This window comes from Strigops habroptila, chromosome 4, assembly GCF_004027225.2.
Source record: "Strigops habroptila isolate Jane chromosome 4, bStrHab1.2.pri, whole genome shotgun sequence".
Lineage (NCBI taxonomy): Eukaryota > Metazoa > Chordata > Aves > Psittaciformes > Psittacidae > Strigops > Strigops habroptila.
The window spans coordinates 3048741-3073547 of NC_046358.1; the positions used below are offsets into that span (position 1 = coordinate 3048741).

At 43.0% G+C, this 24807-nt stretch overlaps 1 protein-coding gene across 5 annotated transcripts in view; it reads left to right on the forward strand.

The window, feature by feature from the left end:
• The first annotated feature begins 1222 nt into the window (after window positions 1-1222).
• The window catches only part of SHANK2 (SH3 and multiple ankyrin repeat domains 2), a 351561-nt gene continuing 327976 nt past the window's right edge, over window positions 1223-24807 (forward strand). For 4 of the 5 annotated variants that reach the window (XM_030483282.1, XM_030483285.1, XM_030483284.1 and 1 more), the window contains exons 1-2: window positions 1460-1549; window positions 9982-10104. The gene's annotated coding sequence lies outside the window, so the exon portion shown is untranslated. Of the gene's footprint in view, window positions 1311-1459; window positions 1550-9981; window positions 10105-24807 lie in introns of those variants that run through there. The other variant, XM_030483283.1, reaches the window with a different exon arrangement.

The window sequence follows — 24807 nt, forward strand, 5'->3', positions numbered from 1 at the left end:
GTAAGAAATTCCCATTCAAATCAAATAACCTTCTTTTTGCTTGTTTGCTTGTTTACTTCTCAGTTGGTTTTGTTTGCTTTTTCCTATAATGATGTTCCATTCGGAGAGCTGGGTATTCCTAATATCCTTCATTATATCTAAAAGGAAAGACCTCCATGTGTCACCAAGGACTTGCAGCCCATAGGGAGAATTAGGCGTGAACTTTGCCAGTGAATGCACCTATGTGCATAAGGCCTTTTGCATGAAAATTATTTGAATGGCATGCAGTTTAATGTTCATTAATATTTATGAGGTAACATAGTTGCTCTGTGTATATTAAAGGATATTCTCCTTTTCAAGGACGTTTCTTGTTTAAAAACCATTTGAGAACTACTATAGTAAAAAGTTTCTTTCAGAAGCTCAGAAAGTCCAAAAATGAGTTGCTAAGGATATTTTTACATGTATTTTCTGTTCTGTTTACTTTCAGATAGCTTATACAGAAAAAAAATGTAGTGAGAGTCAGTGTTGTTGAAGTTCAGCATTGTGTTGTGCCTAAGGGTTGACTCCTTATCATGAAATCCATGTTCTTGTGTGGAGTGACTTGAAATCTGCAGCAGGTGGCATTTATTGACTCAAAATTGGTGTGTTTTGGGGATGAAAAGAGTTGAAGACGTGCCCTATTGAGGGTGGTGTTTTGTTGAGTGCTGGTCTTAGCTTTGTTGCATCCATCAAGACTCAAACTATGGTTCTTAGGTCTCCCGATCCTTTTGGTGGCTTGGCAGTGATCCCAGCTAGGAATGAGCGTTTACCAAAGCGAGCTGTCGGGGATTCAGCCCATGCCATGACGAAGTGTGGTGCGTTTGGGATTACCTGTCGAGCCGTAGCTACTCCCTGGCTGCAGGTGCGTGATGACTGGAGAGATGTGGAGAAACAGCAGCAGAACGATCAGCAAGTCCCTCGCATCACCTGAGTGCTCCGCACCGCAGCTGTGTCCAGTCTCCATCCAGGATTTTCCCCCCCTCAGCTTGAGATTTGTGATCCCTGCGCCCACCCCACGCTTGGTTCTCCTCATGAGTCGAGCCTGACACCTTCTGTTCCTCTTAGGAAATCAATGTGTCGGTAGAAGTTTCTGACTTCTCGAGGTGGCTGAGCTGCCGGACGCGGCTCCGGACCGCGAGGACTTCCCCAACCCCGCCGAAAATGCGATTATCCCTGCGGCGAGCCCCTCGCCCCCTTCCTTCCGCTGGGCTCTAGCGGCAACCGGGGCGGGCAGCGCCGGGGCCGCCTCTCCCTCAGCCGCGGCTCGACCCGCCCGGCGGCGGGAGCAGCCGGTAAGCGCGGCGGTAGCGGCTGGCACCGACGGGAGGGTGGGGGAGGCGGCCCAGGCAGTGAGGAGGGCGCTGCCTGTCTAAGCGCGGGGGGCGGCTCCCCGGCCCGGCTCCCCCCCGCCCCACGCCCCGGGTATCGCGGCCCCGCCGAGCCCGGGCGGCGGCGGTGGAGGCGGCAGCCGGGCGTGAGGGGAGCGGTGTCCCCGCCGCCCCCTCACAGGTTCCCGCCCTTCCCGTGACAGGTAGGCACGGCCCGGGGGGGGGTGCTGAGGTGGGTGCTGCGGCCGCGAAGTGGCGAGTATGGGGGGGACCGGCTCTGCCAGGTCCGGAGCGTCGGTGGCCGCCCTACTCCTTGCAGGTGAAATGGAAGGTCGGAGTGTGTGTGTAGGACTGGGCAAGGAAACCCGTTGGAACCACGCGAGGCTGAGCTGAGTGCGGGCGGGCTCCCCGCCAGCCCCGTACTTCGGCGGCGGAGTTTCGTTACCTCAGCGGGGCGGGCAGCGGGGGTCGGCGGCGGGCAGGGGCAGGAAATGCGGCTTGGCTGGAAGGCGCCTTCCCGCCCTCGTTGGGGATAGGAGCGGTGAGGCGGCCCGGTTGGGGCTGGGGGGTGCGTGGCTGTATGGAGATGGCGGAGGGAAGGGGGTGGTGAGGGGTGGACAGGCCGGGTGCAGGCGGGAACTCGGCTCTGAGGTGATGGCGGGCGGTGGGGGAACAAGTGCAGGGTGACTTGCACAGGAGGAAGGGCGGGAAGGGAGAAGTAAGCAAAGAAGTAGGGACTGCTGGATCTTCCCTCATGCTGTTCGCGTGAGTGCGAGCGGCAGGTTTAGGTAGGAGAGGGCAAAGGGATCCGAGCATGATGAGGGAGGGTACAAAGCTTCCTGAGCGCCCATCGAGTGGTAAAAGCAGTGGGAGATTCAGTCAGCTGCTGTTGGTGTGCTTAGTTAAACACCTGTGTAAGTAGGCCTCCCTCTTTAACACAGAGGTCACAAAACCTCCCTGCAAGTAACTGAATGCACCAGTGAATTTATTCTGAAAGTTTTTACATCCTTTCCTTATTTAGGTCTTTTGTCCTTTCCTGTGGTCTTGGCTCTGTTGAGCTCCTCTCAGAATAACCTGCCTTGTTGAAGGGAGTCTCTGTCAGGGGAGGAAAAAAAAAGGTCCTCAAAAACAAACGCTATCTTTGTTTTAAGCTATTTGTGGATCAAGGTTGTGACTTAACTGTGAAATAACATGGCTCTTCTTTGCTTATATTAAAAACACAATAACACATTAAAATAATCAAAGTCTTGGTAACTAGGCTGAAATGCAGTTCAGCAGTGTGAGGCTTTAATGTAGGTTCTACAGTACCTCATCTCTCTTGTGAATAAATATATAATTAGTGGTAGGTCTTTTTTGCAGCTTTTCTTTTAGTGTTTTATTTGAAGAAGTACTTCAGGGTAGAGATTGTAATTGATAATGCTTTTATTCTTTCCCACTTCCTTCCTGAGCTCTGTAGCTCTGTCTTTAGGTGTTTGTTTGTTATGGTATGCTGTGTTATTTCACTGGTACAGAATATGATTTCAAAACCCGTGGCGTGCTGGTGAGTGGGTTAGATTTCCTGTGGACCTATCTGAATTAGACTTGTGATTGCCTAATTGCCCATGATTGTGAAGAATGAGAATCTGTAAACAGCTGTCAGGCTCAGTAAGGTGCTGATGAGCACTGCACCTCCTGTCTGCGGTGGGAAACTGGGAGCACTTCCACATCCACTGGCTTACATGTAGTAGGAGACAGCAAGAAAATGGGTTAAAGTGTGGATCCACCCTTTCCAGGCTTCTGTTCTGCTTAACAGTTGCAGTTACAATTAGTGAACTGGAGTACCTGCTGCTAAATTTATGGATCTGTTGCTGGATACCACAGTAAGATCTTTCAGGCTTGGGTATGGATGTAAGTGGAAGTTTGCAGGTCCTCAGCATCTCTGAAATGTGCTAAGTTTTAAACAGATACCTATGTCCATTTTATAGCTTCAAGGCACTGAAGTCCCAGCTGTCCTTCTGCATGTCATAGGACATTAACTTTGCTCATCTCTTCTATATTAAAAATCCAAGCACTCCAGTTAGGCCAAATATGTTAATCCCTCAGAAATCAAATGAGAGCACAAACATGCTCTCATGAGTGTAGGGAAACAGATGTCATCACTGCTGAGTTCCTTGCAGTGGCAGGAGGGGATGACCAGGTTAGGGGAAGCATTCCTGGTCTTGTAGAAGGAGGCAAAATGCCCTCAAAAGGCCCTTGCTGAATAGGGGCAACACTTTTCCCAGTCCCAAATTTGATGGCCCATTTGACCTTACATATATGAGGTATGAACACTACCGAGGCATTTGCAATGATTTTCTGCAGCACCTCCAAACCACAGTGCAGCTTTGGTATTTCTGTTCTAGCCACAGTTGGTCTGAGGGTTTAGAAGAATTAAACCAGGAATTAAACCAAGGATTTAGTTAACCAGGCTTGAAGCCTGGCCAAGTGCAGCCTTATTCCTGAGCACCTTTAACAGGTGTGTTGCCGTAAACTAGAATTAAGAGCCCATGAAGATACACCTGGGAGCCAGCACCACCTGACACATCTTTGCTTTGATTCTGACTAGGTTTTTTGATAGGCCTAGTTTTATCCCACAGCACTCAGGCTTTCCCCTGCTGAGTCCAGAAAAAAGCATGTTTAATTTCTTTAGGTTGATTATCCCCTGCCTCCATCCCAGCTTTTCTCTTTTTCCCTACACTTGTGCCTCCCTGTCTCTCAGCTGAGGTTGTTCAAGCTTTCTGTTTTCCTGTAGCTTAGAAATTTCTCAGATGCTGTAACCCATGAGTTGCTTCCTAGATCCTCCACTCAGCAGTAGTCCTGGCTTTTTCTCACTGTGGGCTGCTCTCAGCTGGCAGCTGTAGTTTGTGTCTTGGAAATCGTACTTCTCTTTGCACTGTGTTCCTGGAGTGGCTGGTCCTACAGCTTTAATCCTTTAGGATGTGCCTCACTCAGGTAAGGTGTCTGTAGGATATCTGGGATGTGAGGAAGTTGGAGGGCTGGGAGGCGTGGTGTTCCTCCTCCTGATCAGCTGAGAGCAGTCCAAAGAAGAGAAAGTGAATTATGCAAGAGACTCCAATGGCTTGATCAAATTTCTGCCTTAAGTTTCATTGGCAGACTCCAGTTTCACTGCTTCTGAGGTCAGGCTGTTACGTTGGGGAGTTTGGTGAGTGTTCGCTGTGGAACAGAACCGTGTGTTTCTTGAGAAGCCCCTCAGAGCCCTGGGGTGACATACATCTTCACATCAAACTAGTTTTCTATTAATTAAAAAGTATGCACCCTAGATAGTGTGAACTCTTTGTAAGGAGAGTAGAGACAAGTTATTTATCTTCAGCCTTTTAATACTTTTGTTTGACCTTTGCTTATTTCTTCTGTTAGTTATAACGATCTCTTGCATATCTGAAATAGGTTTGCTGAAACCTACAGGAGGATCATTGCTCTATTTTCTAACTTCTCAATCTTGTCCTAATCAAGAATGTAAATATGTGCATAATGCTCTGCATGTCATTAACTTCAGCAAAACACTGTCATGCTAAAATCAATGGTTTTTGGAATCTAATTTTCCTGCCTTCCTGCAAAGCAGCACCTGGGATTCTCAAGCCAAGAATCCTGAGGATAGATGTATACTGTAAACAGTATATGCTGTTTACTTTCTGCATTTTTCAATTCAGCCAGGGAAAAATAACTTAAAAATAGGGTGATGGTGATTTTTCTAACCAGTTTCTCCCTTCAGTCTTCATACTTCAATAAAAAGTTTCATTGCTGCTTTAAAAATGAACAGACTTAGCATGGTATTTACTTACACTCAACTTGCCAGCAGTGATCTTCTTGTGATCATTCCAGAGATTTCGGGGAAAGGACCTACACCTGTGGATGGAAACTTGCAGATTTAGAGGAATACATGGAAACCAAGAGAAAATAATGTGGTTGGAGTTAGGGTAGCAGTGTAGCTGACTCTGGAATTCAGTTTCCCTAGCACAGAGCTTTGTGTCTGAGCTGAAAGATCAGGCTGTGAGGCTCTGTGTGGAGCAATCAGAAGACAAGGATACGACACAGGCGCTTTGCCAGCAGTTTACACAAGTGTTTTTGCTTGATGTCAGAAATGCTGAGAATAAAAATGCTTGGGTTCTCACTTGCTTGTGTAGATGATTGTCACTGACATCTCAGATGCTGAGTATGTGTATTTGACACAGTTTTATCTTTAAGAATAAGCAGATGAGGATTAATGTTAAAAACCTGGGGTCTGGAGTGAACCCTTGATATGCATCGTTTGCCCAGAACTCAGGTCTTGTTTCAATAGGCTGCCTTCAAGTCAGCCAGTCTGTAAGCCAGCACAGGGTTACTTGGCTCAGATGCCACAGTGTGTAAGGGCTGTCCCTATCTGAAAGTCTTTGAAAACAGGATTATCAGCAATACTACAAGTACTGTGTGCTGCTGGAGTGCATTATCCTGTTGGTAAGAAGTGTACAGTCTAGACCCCTTAGGAGCAAACAGAAAGTGCCACTGTTATTGATGATTTAATACAGCAGCTTTAACATGGCCTTTCTTCCAGGAAGGAGGGGAAAATGGTGTACAACACTTCTGTTGATACAAATAAAGACCTACTTCTAAATGGTGAGATAAAACAGAAGGCAAACTGTGGATCAGATTTAAATTCAAATTAGATTTGAAAAAGTGTTTTGATTTTCTTTGCTGTGACACATTTAGCATATGGTTCTGTCTGATCTCTGATATATGGTAGCTGTATTTCATGCTCAACATTGTTTCTATGTTAGAAGGGAACAATATATGATCTCTCAGTTAAAAAATCCAGACAAACCCTTTCTTTGGAAACCAGCCAGGCTGCTGTGACTTTTTGATTGGAAAAAAGCAGGGGAGAGCAGTGCACCCATGTCCACTCCTGGGCATGTGTTGATCTGGTGTGTAGGGGTCTGTGGTAGTGTATGAGGAAATCTGCCTTGCACTTAGCAGCATGAGAGTGCTGTGAGGATATCAATAGCTATGCATGGGTGAGCAGCAGGATGCTTAATGAGGGGATGCAATAAGTGTTGTGCCAACACCTTCTTAGAGGCACTAGAGACCATGCCTTTACATTTAAATAGGCCAGTGGCTGTTGTCCACCCCTGAGGCCAAATGGCAGGGCACAGCTCCCTCCTACACTGCTGAGCTCGCTTCCTTTCCAAAATGGAGTGGCAATGACCAGACTGTTTGTCATCATTCTCCTGAAATTGTTACTGCACTTTCATCTATGAGGGTTTGTCATATAGAATTGATTTAAACTTTTTCATTCCTACATTTGGTTTGTAAATGTCTCTGATCTAGGTTTTGGCACCAGTGTTATACTTAACCATGTATACCAGTTCTTCCTTGCAATATCAGATTCATAGGCACACGTGCTTTTTGTTTAATTAAACTTTACTGACAAAATATCAGCAGAGAGAATACCTGGCAAAATCTGAGAATTGTAATGAGGTTTCAGTTGTTATGGAAATACAGTTTGGGGACTAACAGCCTTTCAATTACAAACAGAGGATATTTACTCTGTCTCAGTCATTTTGAAAGCGAACCTCAGAAAACCAGTTAGTTAAACGGTAGTTTTATGTTCAACACAGAGACTGTGAAGCTATGAAACCATTTAATCACCAGAGTATAGCAGAGAATACGTTCAACAGTCCTTAATCTGATTATCAAGATGCTCTTAATTTGTGCTAACACTGCGATATAAATCTTTTAAATTGTCCAGCCATTCCACCATCATGTCTTTTACCTGGGGATGTGAGAAGAGGGTATCTTGAGTAGCTTGTGACTTCTGAATATCACCCTTTCACATTGATAAGTTTCAGATAGGGAGAGAGCTGTTTCTGGGTCACTTACAATAGATGATGATCACTCATGGGTTATACCATCTGGGATGAAGCCCCACTAAAGTACTGAGGGGGAAAAGTGAAGGTGAGAAAAAGGAACAAAGACAACAGGTACAAAAGAAGGAGAGATGGAGAGAAGCTATGAAGAGTGAACCCTATCACAGTTAAGGTGTTGCATTATGTTAATCATAACCAGGGAGAAAGTGTTTGGTGACCTTAATGTGGGACATATAGGTTAAGATAACCAGCAGAAAAGACAAGAGAAGTGTTAGGAAAAGTCCTTAAAATGCCACTTATTTAATCATGCTGGTGAAAGAATCTCCCTTGCTGCTGAAAAAATGTCCTTGCCACCCCGTAAGAGACTTAAAATTCTTTCTCAAATTTAGCTTTACTTCTTATCCACCCTTTGGCTTTCTACATTTCTGATTGAACTGGTGCTCAGTTTCTTTGTTAAACTGTAAAAATTGCAGTTAGTCAATTTTGCAGCTGGGAGTCCATGTTGTCTTGGGTGTGAAAGACTCAGAGTTACTTGGGTTACTTGGTTCCCTTTTTGGGAACCATTTTCAGTGTCTCCTCTCAGAGGCTTTTTAGTAAGAAATCTGGACCAGCCTTGGTAGCTTAAGGTATCTCTGACAGTGTGTTGTACACTGGCTCCAATCTAATTTTTAACCAAAATGTAGGCTGCAATTAAACCAGGCGTATAATTAAAGAATTTGCAAGAAGACTTTTCTGGGTACAAAAAGATGCTTTTGTAATGAGAAGAGCCTGTGCTCAGATCCATCAACCTATTTTAAAAGGAGGACTGAATGCAGAAAGTGTGATATGCAGTAGGCATGTAGTGAATTGTGTTGATGTTCCTCATAAGTGTGTTTTGAAAGCAGCTTTTCCAGTGAGTGAGAAACCTGGGCTAGTGGAAAGTGTTCCAGCCCCTGGCAGGGGGTTGGAAGTAGTTGATCTTTAAGGTCCCTTCCAACCCAAACCATTCTGTGATTCTGTGAATAGGGTGTCACTGGAAACCATGTTCCATTTCAGTTAAAACTCACATTTTAGTTAAAATTGTGTATTAATGTTTGCAATTTCCCCACTATTTCCAAATATTTTACTGGGCACTGTATGGAGATTTTCTCAGTTACCCAAAAAGAGTGCAGAGTTCCTCCACTATATAATGCTCCTTATGAAGTTATGAAACCCAAGGGATTCCCACCTGAGTTGTGCCCCACTGCCATGCTGCAGACAGGGAGGAGGAAGCGGGTACCTGCTGCTACTGCTCCCCTCATCTCCGGAGAGGGACTTTCAAAAGACCTGATCTGAAAAAAAACGGAGTGTAATAAAAGTTGTGCCACTTGCCAGCCTTTGGGTTACTCCCAGGACATGTCCTTACAGCTTCCATGTTAGCAGTAAATTTTAAACTGTCACGTAACTGAGCTGTGGAAATCTTCCACTAGCTCCCTTAGGGCAGCTCTTTTCCCATTAGCTTTCCCTTACAGCATGCCACGGCTGCAGCAAGCTCAGTAATCTGGCCCATAATGTAGCCTAGTGTGTATGCATATCTGTAGTCATTATTTCTGAAAATAGATTTTTAAGTACACTATAAATGATTGTAGCTATATGAAACCTTGTGGCTCTTAAATGATATCTATCCAATTAGACAGTGTTCTCATAGGACATGACTTTGGTGCGGTATATTGTTATTAGGTTTGTTATTATGCATTACTTTAATAAGACTGCAGAATGAGCCTACCAGCAGTGCAGTGGACTGTACAATTTGTGTCTTCTCCAGGAAATGCTAAGATAGGATTTTCTGAAGGGTATTATAGCCTGAAAAACATAAGAAGATGATACCCTTTTCTACTAGTGATAGTCACATATTGTTTGTTACCCATTGCTTCTTCCCAAGAGTAATAAAAACAAACGTGTCTGGTGGACAGTTAATTTTTGTTAACTTCATATTTTTCACTAAGAATGTTTCATATTCACTCCCAGAAGCTGGAATTTCTGTGGAAGCAATAGAAATTGATGTGTACCCAAAGACCTTCATTTAGCTCAGTCATTGCCCATTTCCTGTCACAAACCGATAATGCTGTTCAGATTAGACCTGAAAAGGTTGAAAAGTTTCGAGTTAAATGGCAATCCTTTATGATAGACAAGGCTTGTCCACCTATCTACGGCAGGCAGTTGCAGTTTATAAGCATGTAATTCCTATGATAATCAGCCAGATGTGTCAGCTGTGAGATCCTGAGAGGAAGGATCTAGATGAGGACTCAGTGACACCTTTTTGGTTTTTTGACTGTTCTATCATAGTGAAGCAGAGCCAGGAACCATGGCAGAATGTTGGCCTGCACTGAATGGCTTACAGGGCTTTATTGCTTTCAAATACATATAATTAAGGGTTAGGTTTGTTTCACGTGTTTATAATGGTTTAAATGCCTTCAGTGGTGAATAGAGAATGGTCCTTCTGCAGGATCCTTGTTCTGTGTGGCTCAGCCATCCCTACAAGAATGAGTTTCTCTTTACTGCCTGAGCTCACAGGGGTGGCTGCTTGGCAGGGATGGCAGACCTGACTCCTGTATCCCATAAAAGTCTGCATTTGTGCTCTGATGACCCTCTGGCTTGAGAGGAGGATCCACAGAACTTCCAAGTTGGAAGTCTGGCTGCTCCACTTGCTATCATCTTTTCCCTAAAATGGGTCTGAAACCTGCTTTTGGGAAGTCAACAGCCTGCAGAAATTTACTGCTTTTCCCATTTCTCCCTTTCAGCCCTGTGACACCCGCTTTGATCCATCCGCTCCCCATTGGGAAACACAAGCCCAGCAGGTTGGAGGAACAGTCTGCAGGCTCCTCTTTGTGGGCACCGGGAACGACTCCACTCTTGGACACGAGGTAAGGTCATCCAGGGGGGAGAGGCACCCCACGTGAGGGATGAGCAATCTCAAGGTCAGCACTAAATATCCTGACTGGCTTTTTATGCCACAGAAGTTGTCTCGCACCTGCGGGTGCTCTATTCCTCTGTTTTCTTTCCCTTGGCAGTAAGTCTGAGCTTCCCAGTTGCTGTCCTCTGTGTAGTTACAACTGTGTGAGGGATGAGAGCTCGGCACACAGGCAGCTGTCCCTCTCTTTCCTGCACTCTGACCTTAGTTTCAAGACTTCCCACAACTCCCACTGCTGCTGATAGTCATAGAAAATCATCTTTACAGTTTGCCCTCTGATGTCTGCCAGCTTACCAGCCTGTGGCTGAGGTGTTATCTATGCTTTGCAAATACCAGAAGCACCACCTGCAAAACTGAACCTACCATTTCCATGTGATGAAACAACATTATAGAAGGAAAACATGCCTTTTTCTTTCTTTTTTTAAATGCCTCTGCTGTGTGAACCTGAAAAGCGTATGTCACCTTCTCATTGGCATAGTGCTTACCTGATAGCAAGGATTACTCCTAAACAAATATTTGAAAATGTCATCACAGAAGAACTTGGCTTTTGACAAATTCTGGTTTTACTCTGTTTTCACTTTTGTAGTCAGGTTTGAAAAGCAAGTGTTTTGTATCACTCTGAATGCCACTTAGCTTGTCAGCTGTAAACTGAACGTGCAGAATAAAGAGATGTGAAATTTTTAGACTTCAAAACCCGTGGAAAGCATTTAAGGAACAAAAGTGTTTATGTACATTGAGATCCTCAGCTGGTGGCGGCAGCTCAGCTGAAGTCAGTGCCACCTCAGAGCCAACTTCAAAACCGCAAGCGTTAATGGAAAGAGCAGACCCTCTGAAGCAGTCTTTAAATGCCACATGAAAGAAAATATGTCAAAGTCCCTAAAAGGTCCATACTCCAAAATATAGTCCAAGGTAGTATTTTGATTTTTTTATGCTTCTCTTTCCTCTGTTCCCCTTCCTGATACATCCCAATAACACCGTATCCATCAGTTTTTCTCCCAAGGAGAATGATAACCTCCTGCAGAGCTGTGTGGTGGCAGGGCAGTGGCTCATATCCCATGGAGCTGGATCATAGTGTGTCACTGTTTCTTGGTTTCCAGTGGATTATCTTTCTAATCCCAACTGCCTATATACAACAGTGTTCTTGTGTCCTATGGCTTTTCTGCCTTCCTTTCTGTTGAGGACATGAGCTTCATTTTTAATGAGATCCTGAAATATAAACCTTCTATTTGTCTGAAACACAGAAAAGAGAAAGAGGACCCTTTTTAACTGAAAACTTCATTTCCTTGAAATTCTCTCTCCTTTGGTAATCCACCTACTTGGTCCAACTTTCTCTGCTATTAGTAAGCTGGACTAAGCCTGAGGGTTACTATGAAACTTTCCTTATAAGAGACTTCAGCATGACAAAGAAGGTATGATACTCTATGCAATTAAACTCATCATACTACTTTCTCCTTCCCTTTTTGCAAAGCTCCTTTACCTGCCAAACCAGATGGGACAAAAATACAATGCCAGTTACACTGAATGTAGCAGTTGAGCAACATTCCTGGCTCTTGGTAATAGCTTTTAGCAGAAAATGACTTTTTTTGGTACTGTTTGGTAGAGTTTGTTCATGTTTACTGGTTCTATTCAGAGTGATGGAATACTGTGTAGTATGGAATGAGGTGTAGTACTATATTCGCTGTATTTGTGTTTATTGGTACCTAAGTTTCTATCATTTTTAACCTCAACTGGACATAATATTTTGAGGTCCTCAGATATCAACATTTCCTTACTGGTCATTTGCAAGTGTAGAATGGGCCTGTGAGGTATGATGTAATGGTAATTTATATTGCGTATCAGTTTAATAGTTAACAAAGCCTTGCTCTGGAGTGTTGCAATTGTTGTTCTGTTTTTTCCCCTCTTAGCATTTGGCTACATCTGAATTGTTTTTGAAATTACTGCTTCATATTTCAGCTTCTCTCCAGTTCTGTGAACTCTCATTTTGCAAAATACTTCTTAATCTTTCTCTCTCTTTTTCTCTTTTGCTTGAACTAGAGGGTAGATGTTGCTTTTCAGTTTGGAAATTTGGGTTTGTTTTTTGTAACCAGTTTATCCTGTTGTAATCTCTCAGTAACTGACTATAAATTATATTTTGAAAAATTTGTGGGCAAGCATCATGTAGACAAACTTTTAAATGTCATCTTTGAAAAGCATCTATTCAACCAGCGACCAGCAGAGTGAAGGAGATGACTTGTTTTCTAGACCTTTATTTATATGCCAGTTGGTTTAAAGATAAGGACTTCACATGTCTTCTGTGGAAATATTACATCTTTCCTTGAGTAATACAAAATTCTGCTATTGTAGAAGCAGATTTATGGATGCAAAACAACAAGAAGATAAAACCCAGTATAAAAATGAACAAAAATGATTTGAATTCCTGCTTTAGACTCACTTTCCACTGAGTCTGTGGAATTACATCAGTGGGAGAGCTTGGATCCCCTTGGGCACTTCTGGCTGATGGACAAATTCCTGATTTCCTAAACATCTTCCATTTCAGTGTGCTCAGTCTCTGTGCTTCACACACTGATTAATTTTATCAGTTTCTCACAAACTGTATATGAATGTTGTGTTGATAGTTGCAAATACATACAAAAATACTTGTGCTCCAGTAGCACCTAAGGGTGTTAAACAGGTGGCATTTTGTCCTGCTATGTACCATAGGGAACATTGGTTTTGCCTTGGAAGCTGTCTGGCTTAAATGTAGTGTAAAAATAGAATGTAAAAGCCAAAACAACTCCCTAGTAATAGAGCTGGAGCAAGTAATCAGTATATACAATTGTGCTGTAATAAAATGTGGGCATAATTTTGTCAGTTCAAACCATGCTCATGCTCTTTCAAAACATTATTCCAAAGTAAATGTGTATTAACTGCTTGAACACTATCAGGCATTTAGCAAAACAGTCATGTAACATTGTAGGGAGTTTATTGGGTAACCATAAACATTGGGTGCAACTGGCTGCAGGAAAAATCCCTGTTTTGTATGTTTTTGCTTCCTGGCAATGTTGTATACTTCATATTTCTGCCATGTGAAAGCCTGAGAGGTTGGTGCAGTGGATGCCACACCGTATACACTACCTGTGTGTGTAAGGGTTGCTTGGTTAATACTTATGTTCGTTTCAGACTTCTTAGGGAGCTTGTAGAGTCTGTCACTGAACGCTCTTTAAGAGCAAGAGGTACCTGTTGGCATATACCTAGGTCTGTTTTATCTTGCTTAGGGGCAGAGAATGCACCAAACACCTTCTCGATGCCCCTAATTTGTGTGATATTTGAGCTGCTTGAAGTGGTCAGCTAGAAGCTTGCTGGTGTAAATAGTTTATGAAGCTGAGAAAGTGTAATTGAATTTATTTTTCCTGGAGAAGTGTATTCACTGAATGTTGCACACTGTTTTTCTGCTGATGCTAATCAGTTAATCATTTCTCTAAAATTTCTTCATTAATTCACTTGCGTGTGAGGAAGACCAAAACCACTTGTTCATTAAGGAAAAGCATTTTGCTAAAAGAACATCTGGCCCCATCCAGGGGGTGTGTAAGTTCCTGCTCTAGTTTCTGGATGTGGATCTCTGAATTAATGCTCTGGCCTATAATGGGGACACACCTTGAATTGAGGCTTTCTTAAACAGGACAATGTGTGGCAAATTCCTGGCAGGCTTATTGAATTCTAATGCTTTCAGAAGAGTCACTGAACTAGTGAAGGAGTATTCTAGGTACACCCAGCAGTTGTTCAGTCAGAGGAATGCCAACAGGATGGCTGCATTCCCTGGCATGAGTTGCTCGGAGGTCATTGGGGAATCTGTTGGTATTGTCACAGTTGGTGTTTATGCAGGACATAAAACTCACTGGAATACTTGAAATTACCTTTCCATGTACTTCTCCTTCATTGCAAAGGTTGTCATGATGGAATTTGTTGCCCTGAGGACTGTCGGGTGAGGTCTCCTAAACACCATCATTAGGGTGGTCTGTCCTTTGTAGAAGGTTTTTGGGGAGACAGTGCAGTGGCCTAAGAACAGTTGTTTTCAGTTTATTGAAATGTGTTTCAAACCCAGTGAAAATACAGTTTTGTGTAAGCAGTTGAGAGTTATGTGTGTGGGGAACCTTTTCTTTGCTTCATTCCAAGCCACTGGAATGACAATGATCCCAAAATTAGGCATTGGTAAGGTACCAGGTTTTTGTGTAGTACATTTGAAGTCAAGATCAGAGGAGCATGCAGAAGAAGAGCTTATGCTGACTTCCAGTTCTATCAAAGTAAATGTTAAGTTAGTTCTGCTGGCATACTCCTGAAGAGAAGCTGCCAAGTTAGGTTAATTCAATAGGATTTTATCAATTTTATTATGGCAAAAGAAATAGATAAGTTAGATTTTAGTTTGTCTTACCCAGAGCATTCACATCTACTTCATCCCTTGCCAAGAAGAGAAATCTTTAACCTCACTGTGTTTCATTTCTTATTTACTGGATCACATTCCAGAGTTGCTGTGGAGATTTGCTGTTGCAAATGTCGTTGGTGGCCATGGGATAAGCAAAGTGTAACCTACCACAGTCTTTGGTATCTTTGGTAATAAAAGTTTTCTCCCTTTCTCAACAGAAATCTAACAGGCAGTTAAAAGCAGAGGCTGTAAAACACTTCAGGCCAGAGACAGACAGGGCAGCTATCACGCAGGGCTGGGTGGGGGTGGAAAGAGTAGGACTGGTTCCCTTGCAGAACACTCCTGGAGGCAAAGAGCAACGAAGCTGAGAGTCAAACATCATCATCCTTTGAACTTTCTGGGCCTATTTGGACTTTAGCTGTGCAAGGAGAAAGGGTGGTGTGTAGCTTAGTTTAGAAAGTTTGCGTTAGACCTGGTTATAGGGATTGTCATGAACACTGATTGTCCTTTAATAAGCAACAACTCAAATATGTGGTAACTGTGTCCTTAATTTTAAGTTTGAATAGAGATGGTCAGTGTTGTAATAGGGGATTAGGTTATATAGGTTTGAGATGATAAGGAAATAATATACTTGAAGTTTGAGAGAAGTATGGACAAACCCTTGAAAGTCTCATCTGAATCATCACATTACATCATTAATGTACAGCTCTGTGGTCCTTCAGCAGCAAAAGGCCTCACAGGGATGCCAATGACATTGTTTAAAGCAGTTTATATAGTGCAGTCAATATGAGTAAAAGGTTTTTTTGGTGGTTGTGTTTTGGTTTTTTGTTTTGTTTTGTTTTTTTAAGTCTATATTGGATGAGTATCTGATGCTAAGGGAAAGACTTTAAGAATAGAGCAAATACAGTGCAATGTGTCACAATTTGGCCTCTAAGCATTTGTGTTACAACAGGTTTATTGAGAGCTCAATCATGTAGCCTGCGTGCAGAGCAACTACTCAGGGAACTCAAGTTGTATGTGATTTGTTTTCTCAGAGTCTCCAGTGCCTGTGTGTCAGCTATGCCATGGAGGGATGGCCTGTATGCCAAGAAATACTTGCTGGTTTATGATATAAGTCCTAATTTTAAAGAATATTGGTTTTAATTTTTAGACATCAGCATTCTGTTTGGCAAGAACAAGAAGGCCTTGAGGAAAGGACTGAGGGCATCATTTTTCTGCTGTGTAAATGCTTAGTGGGACATAATTTTTTAGTGCTATGTGTCCCTGGGTCTCATGGAGGATGTAGTGGAGATGGATGAGATGCAAAGAGAAAATCAAGAAGTGAGTTCAGTTTGGAGAGAAGGCTGAGTGTGGAAGAACTGAGCTTTTCAGAAGTGTGAAGGTGGTGGATGAAGTGTACGTGAAACTGTTATTCACTGAGTTGTGCAACATGAGAGCTAAAGATTGAAATTTCCGGTTGAAATTCGTAGATTGGTTTAAAACAGAGAAATTACATTTTTTCACAGTGGATTTTGTAGCATGTGGCCACCATGACGAAGCTTCTAATAAGGGTAAGAGACTTCTTGGAACAGTGCAAGAAGGTTTCTACTAATGCTCTTTGAGTAGGACTGGGTTAAACTGAGACAACTACATCTGAATGCTGTTGCACTGGGGAGTGTATCAACCTCAGCCTTGCAGTTCTCTGCTCAGTGTGATAAGGAAACCTGCTCAATATGATAAAGAAATGCTCAATGTGGTAAGGAAACCTGGTCAGTGATGGTGACAAAGCATTGCCAGCACGATGACTGTTGGAAGGCACTTGGGGAGAAGAGAACCCTTCTCTCTGTGAAGGTTCTCAAAGTATTTGGGAGCTCCAAGAGTAAACTTCGTGCATCCTGGGGAAGCTCAGCAACCTTTCAATTGAAAATGTTCCATTTCAGGTGGAACTCTTAACTGCTAATGTCATGGTCTAAGCTATTCGAAATATTGTTTGCAGATTGAAGGATGGATAATGAGGATAAATATCCCATTTGCTAATTATGATGCTAATAGGCCATTAACAACTGATTCTGTTCGCACTTAGTGATGATACTCAATTCAGGTTGCTTACTATTGTGTTTGCATTTAGTGGTGCTAATGAGGCACATAAGATACTCATGTGATTTATCCTCTGAAGGCTCATCTGAAAAACATTCCTATAAACATAGTCCTGTTTTCCCCTCAATACCATTTATTCCCTTTTCTGTTTCCTGTTAACCCTCAAGTAGTTGGAATTTCCATGCAAGCATTCTGTGGAATTTATGTTCAGACAATGTTCTCTGTACTCCTTTTCAGTGCTCTATTAGTTTCTTCTGATTTATCTGCCATTGGTAATGTTGTAGTGTTCATAATGCCAATAACGAAGTGTAATGATATGACTCGTGGTACCTGAGATGCTGGGTAGGCAGCACTCGCTCACATCACATGGCTGTTGAGGAAGGTGAGGTTGAGGTGGATACAGAGACTTGCAGTGCAAGCTGTGGCCAAAGTGGACCATGGCAGGTGGGCTTGTTAATATGGTACCAAAATAGGTTTTGACTAGATAACATTGGATAGGTTAAATTCATGGGTTAGCCATGATGCTCATGGTATTTCTCCCAGCTTAAGCTGTGGCCCATAGTCTCATTGGGGCAGTGATGTGGTATCTTTGTGTGGTATCAACGTAAGGACATGGAGCTGTTGGAGCAAGTCCAGAGGAGGCCACGAGGATGGTCAGGGGCTGGAGCACCTCTCGTGTGGAGACAGGCTGAGAACATTGGGGCTGTTCAGCCTGGAGAAGAGAAGCTGTGTGGAGACCTCAGAGCAGCTTCCAGTGTCTAAAGGGGGCTACAAGGATGCTGGAGAGGACCTCTTCATCAGGGACTGTAGCAATGGGCTCAAACTTAAACAGGGGAAGTTCAGGTTAGATATAAGGAAGAAGTTCTTTACTGTGAGGGTGCTGAGGCACTGGAACAGGTTGCCCAAAGAAGTGGTAAATGCTCCATCCCTGGCAGTGTTCAAGGCCAGGTTGGACAGAGCCTTGGGCGACATGGTCTAGTGTGAGGTGTCCCTGCCCATGGCAGGGCGTTGGAACTATTTGAAAGTTAAAAAAATGGCTATGCTTTCTTTAATTGCATTTATGCTTTCTGTATTCTAGAAAGATCCAAGTTTGTGAAAATTGAGACCCTAAATTACATTCACACTATTGGGAGGGATACAGTGCTGAATAAATCCTCTGTGGAAGCTGGTGTTCTGTGCAGCAGATCCTTACTGGAAAATCCAAACAAACAAATTGATGCCTGGTGTCACTCCATTTAGTGCAGTGTGTCGTATGAATGAGGATTTTTTTATTTGTGGCTCAGATGCTCTGTTGGTTTTAATAAATGAAGTTCCACTAATGTGCTCAATACCTCTCTGGTGATTCAGAGCAGGGACAGTATTTATTGCTTCTCCACAGAACCCAGGTCAGCAGACCTTAAATGCAATACTTTGTTAATAAATGGGCCAGGTCATCATCTGTGGTATACACAGAGTGTCTGTCTAGGCGCATAACTAGCACAAAGCCAAACAAGGCTCACTGGGATATCCACTGGGATGGGGATTGCGTGATCCATGTGAAGGGAACGTAACGGTGCTGCAGGGAGGCGGATGGGTATAAAGTGCCTGTCAGAACTTGGTGCCAGTGCAGCAAACAGCCTTACTACAGAGAGTAAACCCACTGATACACCAGTCCAAAGCCCGTGTAATGGTGTCAGTAATGGCATGCAAACACAGGTAATGCTGTCACAGGGAGGATGTGTTTTAGGAGTGGGAGTCAGCAAGTTGCAGCTCTCACACAGGTGCTCGACTGGGGGCAGCTGGACTTGAGTGTCCTTTACATAAAATGTTAGAGGCTGCCTTCTGAGAGGTTTCTATTCCTGTTGTAATTCTTTTGTCATGAAAATTTCAGTGTATTTTCAGCAAAAGTAAATAAGCATTGCATAATGTGCTTGATTGGCATGGCTTTTATTAGTCTAACTGGAGATCTCCACTGAGATTCGTGTGCATCTGTCAATTTTGTTCTCCTTTCTCCAGTCTCTTTATCAGAGAAGATGTGTTTACCTGGGAACAGTGACTTCCCTCGGGATGGTGGGTTGTTAATGAGACTCCAAACTGATACCTGGTTGTTTTGATCTGAGTTTGTTATCTTAATGCATTGTGTACATGTGGCTATCCAGAATGTGCAAAGGCTTTTGAATTTGTAAGTTGTGGAAAGCTTTTCTATTCTTCCATTTGTTGTGCTTCCAGGTTCATTGAACCTTGTTTGTTTGCTATCTATTCTTAAGGGAAAGAAGAGAATCCTATCCTAGAGCAAAACTATTCGTTTAAAAGAAGAATCGTATGCTAGAGTAGAACTATTAATTTAAAAGACAATGTAGTGTCTGTACAGATGCATGAGATCTGCTTCCACTCTACATATCTGCTGTGTTAAAGCACATGGACATGTGTTGCAATATAAATGAGTGTAATCTTGTTGAATGCTCTCCAATGTATATGGAGATAATCCCATTCAGGCAGCTCAAAAACCTCATGGGAATGTTTTGTTACTTTCTGTACATACTTACTCTGTTAAGTACCATTCATTGTAAACTCTGTTGTCGTGGTTTAAGCCCAGCCGGTAACTCAGAACCACGCAGCCGCTCGCTCGTTCCCCTCTTTTTTTCCCCCCTCTGCTCCCAGCAGGATGGGGAGGAGCATTTAAAGAGTGTAAATCCCACGGGTTGAGCTAAGAACAGTCCAATAACTAAAGTATAATGTAAAACTACTACTACTACCACCAAGAATAATAATAATGATGATAAGGGAAATAACAAGGGGAGAGAATATAAAACTAAAAAAGGAAGGAAAATAACCAGTAAACACAAGTGATGCCCAATACAATCGCTCAGCACCCATTGACTGATATCCAGCCTGACTCGAGCAGCAATCTGGGCCTTCTGGGTGACTCCTCCCGGTTTATATACTGGGCATGACATGCTGTGGTATGGAATCCCCCTTTGGCTAGTTTGGGTCAGGTGTCCTGTCTCTGCTTCCTCCTGGCTTTTTGTGCCCCTCCTCACTGGCAGAGCATGAGGCTGAAAAGTCCTTGGTCAGGGTAAGCATAACTTAGCAACAACTAAAACATTGGTGTGTTCGCAGCGCTGTTCTCAGACTAGAGCCAAATCACAGCACTGCACCAGCTACTAGGAAGGAGAAAAATGACTGTTACAGCTGAATCCAGGACATGTGTTCATAGCATGTTATGAGGCTCATGTTTTATTTCCTCACCTGGTTCTCTTCCACCTCACCATATTTCACAAGTAAATCCAAGGCTGGATTAGGAAGCTACATGCTATTGAATGCAGTGATTGCAAGTGAGGAGGCAAACTCCCTCCAGGAGCCTTCCTGAAAACTGCTACAAGGAAAGGCACATGCTGCTCATTTAAAGGGCATCTTTCCCTGTACCACATTAATGGAATGAGAAGAATGTATCCCGGGTGATGTGGGATAAGCTGAACAGCGGCTGCTGCGTGGTGCTTAGTTGCTGGCTGGGTTTAAACCACAACAGCAACTTCTTAAGTTGTGTGTGGCTTTCACTTTTTCTTGTCTGTTTTGCTTGTGATTTTCTCCATGAAAAGACTGTGCACCACGAGGTTGATTAGACCTGATGAATTTCTTGAGATCATATGGCAGCAGCTCTTAACCTTTCTAGCTTGCTACATGGTGATTTACTTGCTAAAACTTCAATTGGCACAAATGTTTTACTACTGATGTGACTGTCAGTATTTTTAGTAAGAACAATTTAATCTTCCATGACAGGCTGATCAAATTATTTGAAGTATATTGCTGCATTTTCTCGTGCTTTTCTATTTCCTTTGCATACTGCTAGCATGATATAAACTAGTTTATTTCTTCTGGTAATGTCAAGTGATTTTCTTAACTGAATTTTAACCCAACTCCCCCAAATATTAACAATCCTGTCCTGTTACACCAACCTAAATTTGTTTCCAGTAAACTGAACCGAATGGGAATGGACTGACCTGTGTGTTCACAGCACTGGAACTGTAGACAGGACCTGGCAGTTGAGTAATTGACTTCTGAGCAGGTTGGCTTTCCTTGCACAGGTCAGCCACAGCTCTGGTTTCCCTCCCTTTCATTACTCCATCTTTCATCTCTCTTCACTTACCATAGCTTAGCCAGGAACGTTAATAAATTCCCATCTTTCACTAAAATTCCTGTCTTTAAGAGAATGATAAGGAAACAGAGGCTGCAGCTGCTCTTAGTGATTTATAACTGGGCGGAATAATCTCCCTCCTGTTGTCACAACACCAACAAGTGTTTCCACAAGGTAGAAAGGATTGTTTAGAGGTGCATGTAAATACCATGGAGCCATCTGGACTGCTGTAAGCAAGGCAAATACAGTACTCTGCTAGCTAGAGTAGAGTAAGGCTTTCTGTGAATCTAAGTTTCAAAGTTGTCCACCTCCTACTAGGAGAGTAGACATTTTGCAGTGCAAACTTTAGGGTCGACTTCATTGCATTGGGCAGATCTGATGAGTTACACAAAAAATTACATCTAAGGTGAGCACCTTTTGGCTTTTCAAAAGGGTTTATTTTTTAGTACTTATCCTGGATTTTGCAGTATTTGGGAAATGAAATAATTGAGCCATGAACTGAGGATGACACATTTTTTCTTTCAGCACTGATTGCTTATAATTTGCAGTAATACTCATTACTTTAATTATATTGCCATTTTATGGTGAGATAAGCATAGGAAGGAGGTGTTTTTCTTTCCATAACTGAACATTCTTTTTAACCTACTAGGAACAGGCAAGATAAGTTCAGGATCTGATGCTAGTCTTGTTTCCTTATCAGAAACTCAGAATTTAAGCTATTTGGAATTATTCTTTATAGGATGTGGCTTTCCTAGTAATGTGAGTGTCTAAGCTTATGTATTGGAGTGGAGGCATTTCATTTCAGAAATACTGAACATAGACATTGAATAAGTTGCAAATAAACTACTAGCAAGACATGGAGATGTTTTTTTTGGGATCAAAATGAACTGTTGGCAGTGTGTGGATTTCATGCTAGAGCTTGACTTTAATGTTTAGCCAGAGTATTGGGTATACTGCGATTGGTTTAGTAGCTAAGGACCATCACTTAATGAAGAGCCAAGTGAACAAATTGCTTCATGTGCTCTCGTCTTCTTTGAATACTCCTTGAGTTGATGACCCAGAGGTCTCCAGAATCCTCACACACAAACTCAACCGTGCTCAGCTTCGGGTGACTGTCAGTCCCACTGTTTGTAATACCACTGTTAGTTAAATATCTTGCAAGCTCTTCTGATCCTGACTCTTCAGTGTTTTCCCTAAAGGGACCTTTTTAATGAAGGTTATCCTACCCTAAGTAATGTGTTAGAGAAGCCAGCAGCCAGAGTGGTGTGCTCTGAATTTGTGGCTGTCCCACTTTATGAGAGGAGGAGGAGGGATATCTAGCAATCTGCTGTTGCCCTAAGGGTTCCTGCTGTAGTTCCTGTACTTGGGAAACCTCTGGTGGAAATCAGCACAATGACGCTTTGGATTAAAAGTTCTGGAATACTGTTTGTTTGGGCAGCAGTACTGCCCAGTAGCATTTTGAGTTTGGGAAAGATTTTTCCCTGCTACTGTGCTTCTCCTATTTAAAGCCTTTGACTATTTGTTTTTTAGCTCAAGTGGGGAGTGCTTGTATTACAGACCTGAATTGTGCCTGAATCAGAGCAGCGAGTTACATTCAGCTTATTTTGAGATAGTAAAGCTTGAAACTTGTCAGATCCTGGTAGATTTGTACATCTATCAACTCTTTCACTTATGGGTTCCTATACTCCACATTTATTCAGGCCGATCAAGCTTCATACATCAAATATGTGTGTTCCTGCCTCTTGCTGTCACAAGGCTTTGCTTCATATGCTCATGCTGTAGCACCACACCCCCCTTTTGGCTTCCAGGTGCAAGTTGTCATAATCTGGCCAGTGGTGCTCAATTTGTGTGGCCATGGAGCAAAGTGTCACTGAGCTTCAGCAAGGGAGTTGCACCTAGTCTTAATTTCACCCATGCACATGGCACCCATGGCAGGGGGTTGGAACTAGATGATCTTAAGGTCCTTTCCAACCTGAACCATTCTATGATTCTAATTCCTTCTGCATTATGCATGGCCACAATGTTAAGAGATCTGCAGTTTCCATGCAGATCAAAACTACTAAGTGAAGTCTAACAGTTATTTAATGTGCCAAGTCTTTTGGAAACAGGTTTAATAAGGGCCAGTAAAATCAAGTCAGCTGGAACACAGGTCCAGGTGGGGTCATGATCATTGCATAAAGCTAGGAGAAGTGAAAATAGCCCAGGCAGTCTGGCATGGAAATGATCTGGGTCTGCTGAACTGGCCCTGAGCACAGCTTGGATAGGTGAGATAATGTCCTGCTCACCACTTTGCACCTTGTCTTCCCTCATCCTCCAAGTTGGAGAGGGTAGGTTTAAACTGAAACAAGGGGTGATGGGTTTAAACTTAAACAGAGGAAGTTCAGGTTAGATATAAGGAAGAAGTTCTTTCCTGTGAGAATAAGTGAGGCCCTGGCACACGGTGCCCAGAGAAGTGGTAAATGCTCCATCCCTGGCAGTGTTCAAGGCCAGGTTGGACAGAGCCTTGGGTGACATGGTCTAGTGTGAGGCGTCCCTGCCCATGGCAGGGGGTTGGAACTGGATGATCTTAAGGTCCTTTCCAACCCAAAACACTCAATGTTTCTATGATTCTATAATTCCAGGGAATTGGAAGAAGCTGTCTGGTACATGGGTGGGAAGGGGTGGCTGAGGCATCTCTCCTGTATGGGTGCTTTGCACTTAAACAGAACATCCCTGGGTTTTTGCCAACTTGTCTCATTTCAGCATATTCTATTGCCCAAATTCTCGATGTTGCCTTTTTCCTGTGTCTGTTTAGTGTCTTCAAAGAGCCAACGTGTGGGACTGTGTACGTGTTTATATTGTCTGCATTTGGACAAGAAGCAAAGTTTGTTTTTTGCTGCTAGCGTGAACTGGCTGCCATAAGTAGTGAATAATCTAAAGCTGGAAAGCATCTGGCATTTTTGAAGACCATTCTCTGCTACCACGCAGTCTACAAGCATTTCTGTTATGTTTAGACTGCTGAGGAAAAGGTGGTTAGAGTAGTCAAGCATAGCAAAAAACCAGGAGTCACAAGTATGTGCATATATATTCATTTCAGTAAGTGCTCAAGCAGTTGTAGGCTTTGTATTTAGTTCTGAAAAAGTCCATGGGGAGTTCCTTCTGTTCTGAATTTTAAATATATGCCCAAATATGAGCTCTCCTGGTGAATAAAATAACTATTTTCCTACTTCCTCAAAGTGTTTTCCCGATTCTGGTCACATTTCAACCTGTGATCAGACTTTCTTTACTCTGGTTCTATATAGTGGCAGAAGTAGATGATAGTAGTCTCAAACTCTGATAGCTCTTCCCTTGTTAAATTCGTTTTTTAGCTTGTCTCTTCATTCTTGGCTGAGCTGGAATCAAATCAGGTTTGCTTATTAAGTCTCTCTCAAGTGGTATTTGAATCCATCATGTATGTATGCACAGGGATGGAAGCCTTGGTCCTGGTACTTACCTCAGTATTTGAGCTCTCAATTTAATAGGCAAAAGAAGTGCAGAATTCAGTGGGTGTGTTTGAGGTCTATTAGTGTTAAAGACATCTGGGAGTCTGATTATTACAAAACTAATGGGCTGTCTGGAGCCTTACAGTGCAAAGTGCCTTCAGCTCTCTAAACCATGTGAGTGTCCCGTTAAAGCAGCAGCTGGTACTTTCATGAGCAGAACTGGGCTGATTTAGCAGGTTTTTACTAATCTAGGTGGTGTAAAGTATTTGATACTCATGTGAATCATAGAATAATAGACTGGATTGGGTTAGAAGGGACCTTAAGATAATCCAGTTCCAACCCTCAGCCACAGGCAGGGACACCTCACACTAGACCATGTGGCCTAAGCCTCTGTCCAACCTGGCCTTGAACACTGCCAGGGATAGAGCATTCACCACTTCTCTGGGCAACCTGTGCCAGCGCCTCACCCACCCTCACAGTAAATAACTTCTTCCTTATAGCTAACCTGAACTTCCTGTTTCAGTTTGAACCCATCACCCCTTGTCCTATCACTCCAGTCCCTGATGAAGAGTCCCTCTCCAGCATCCTTGTAGCCCCCTTCAGACA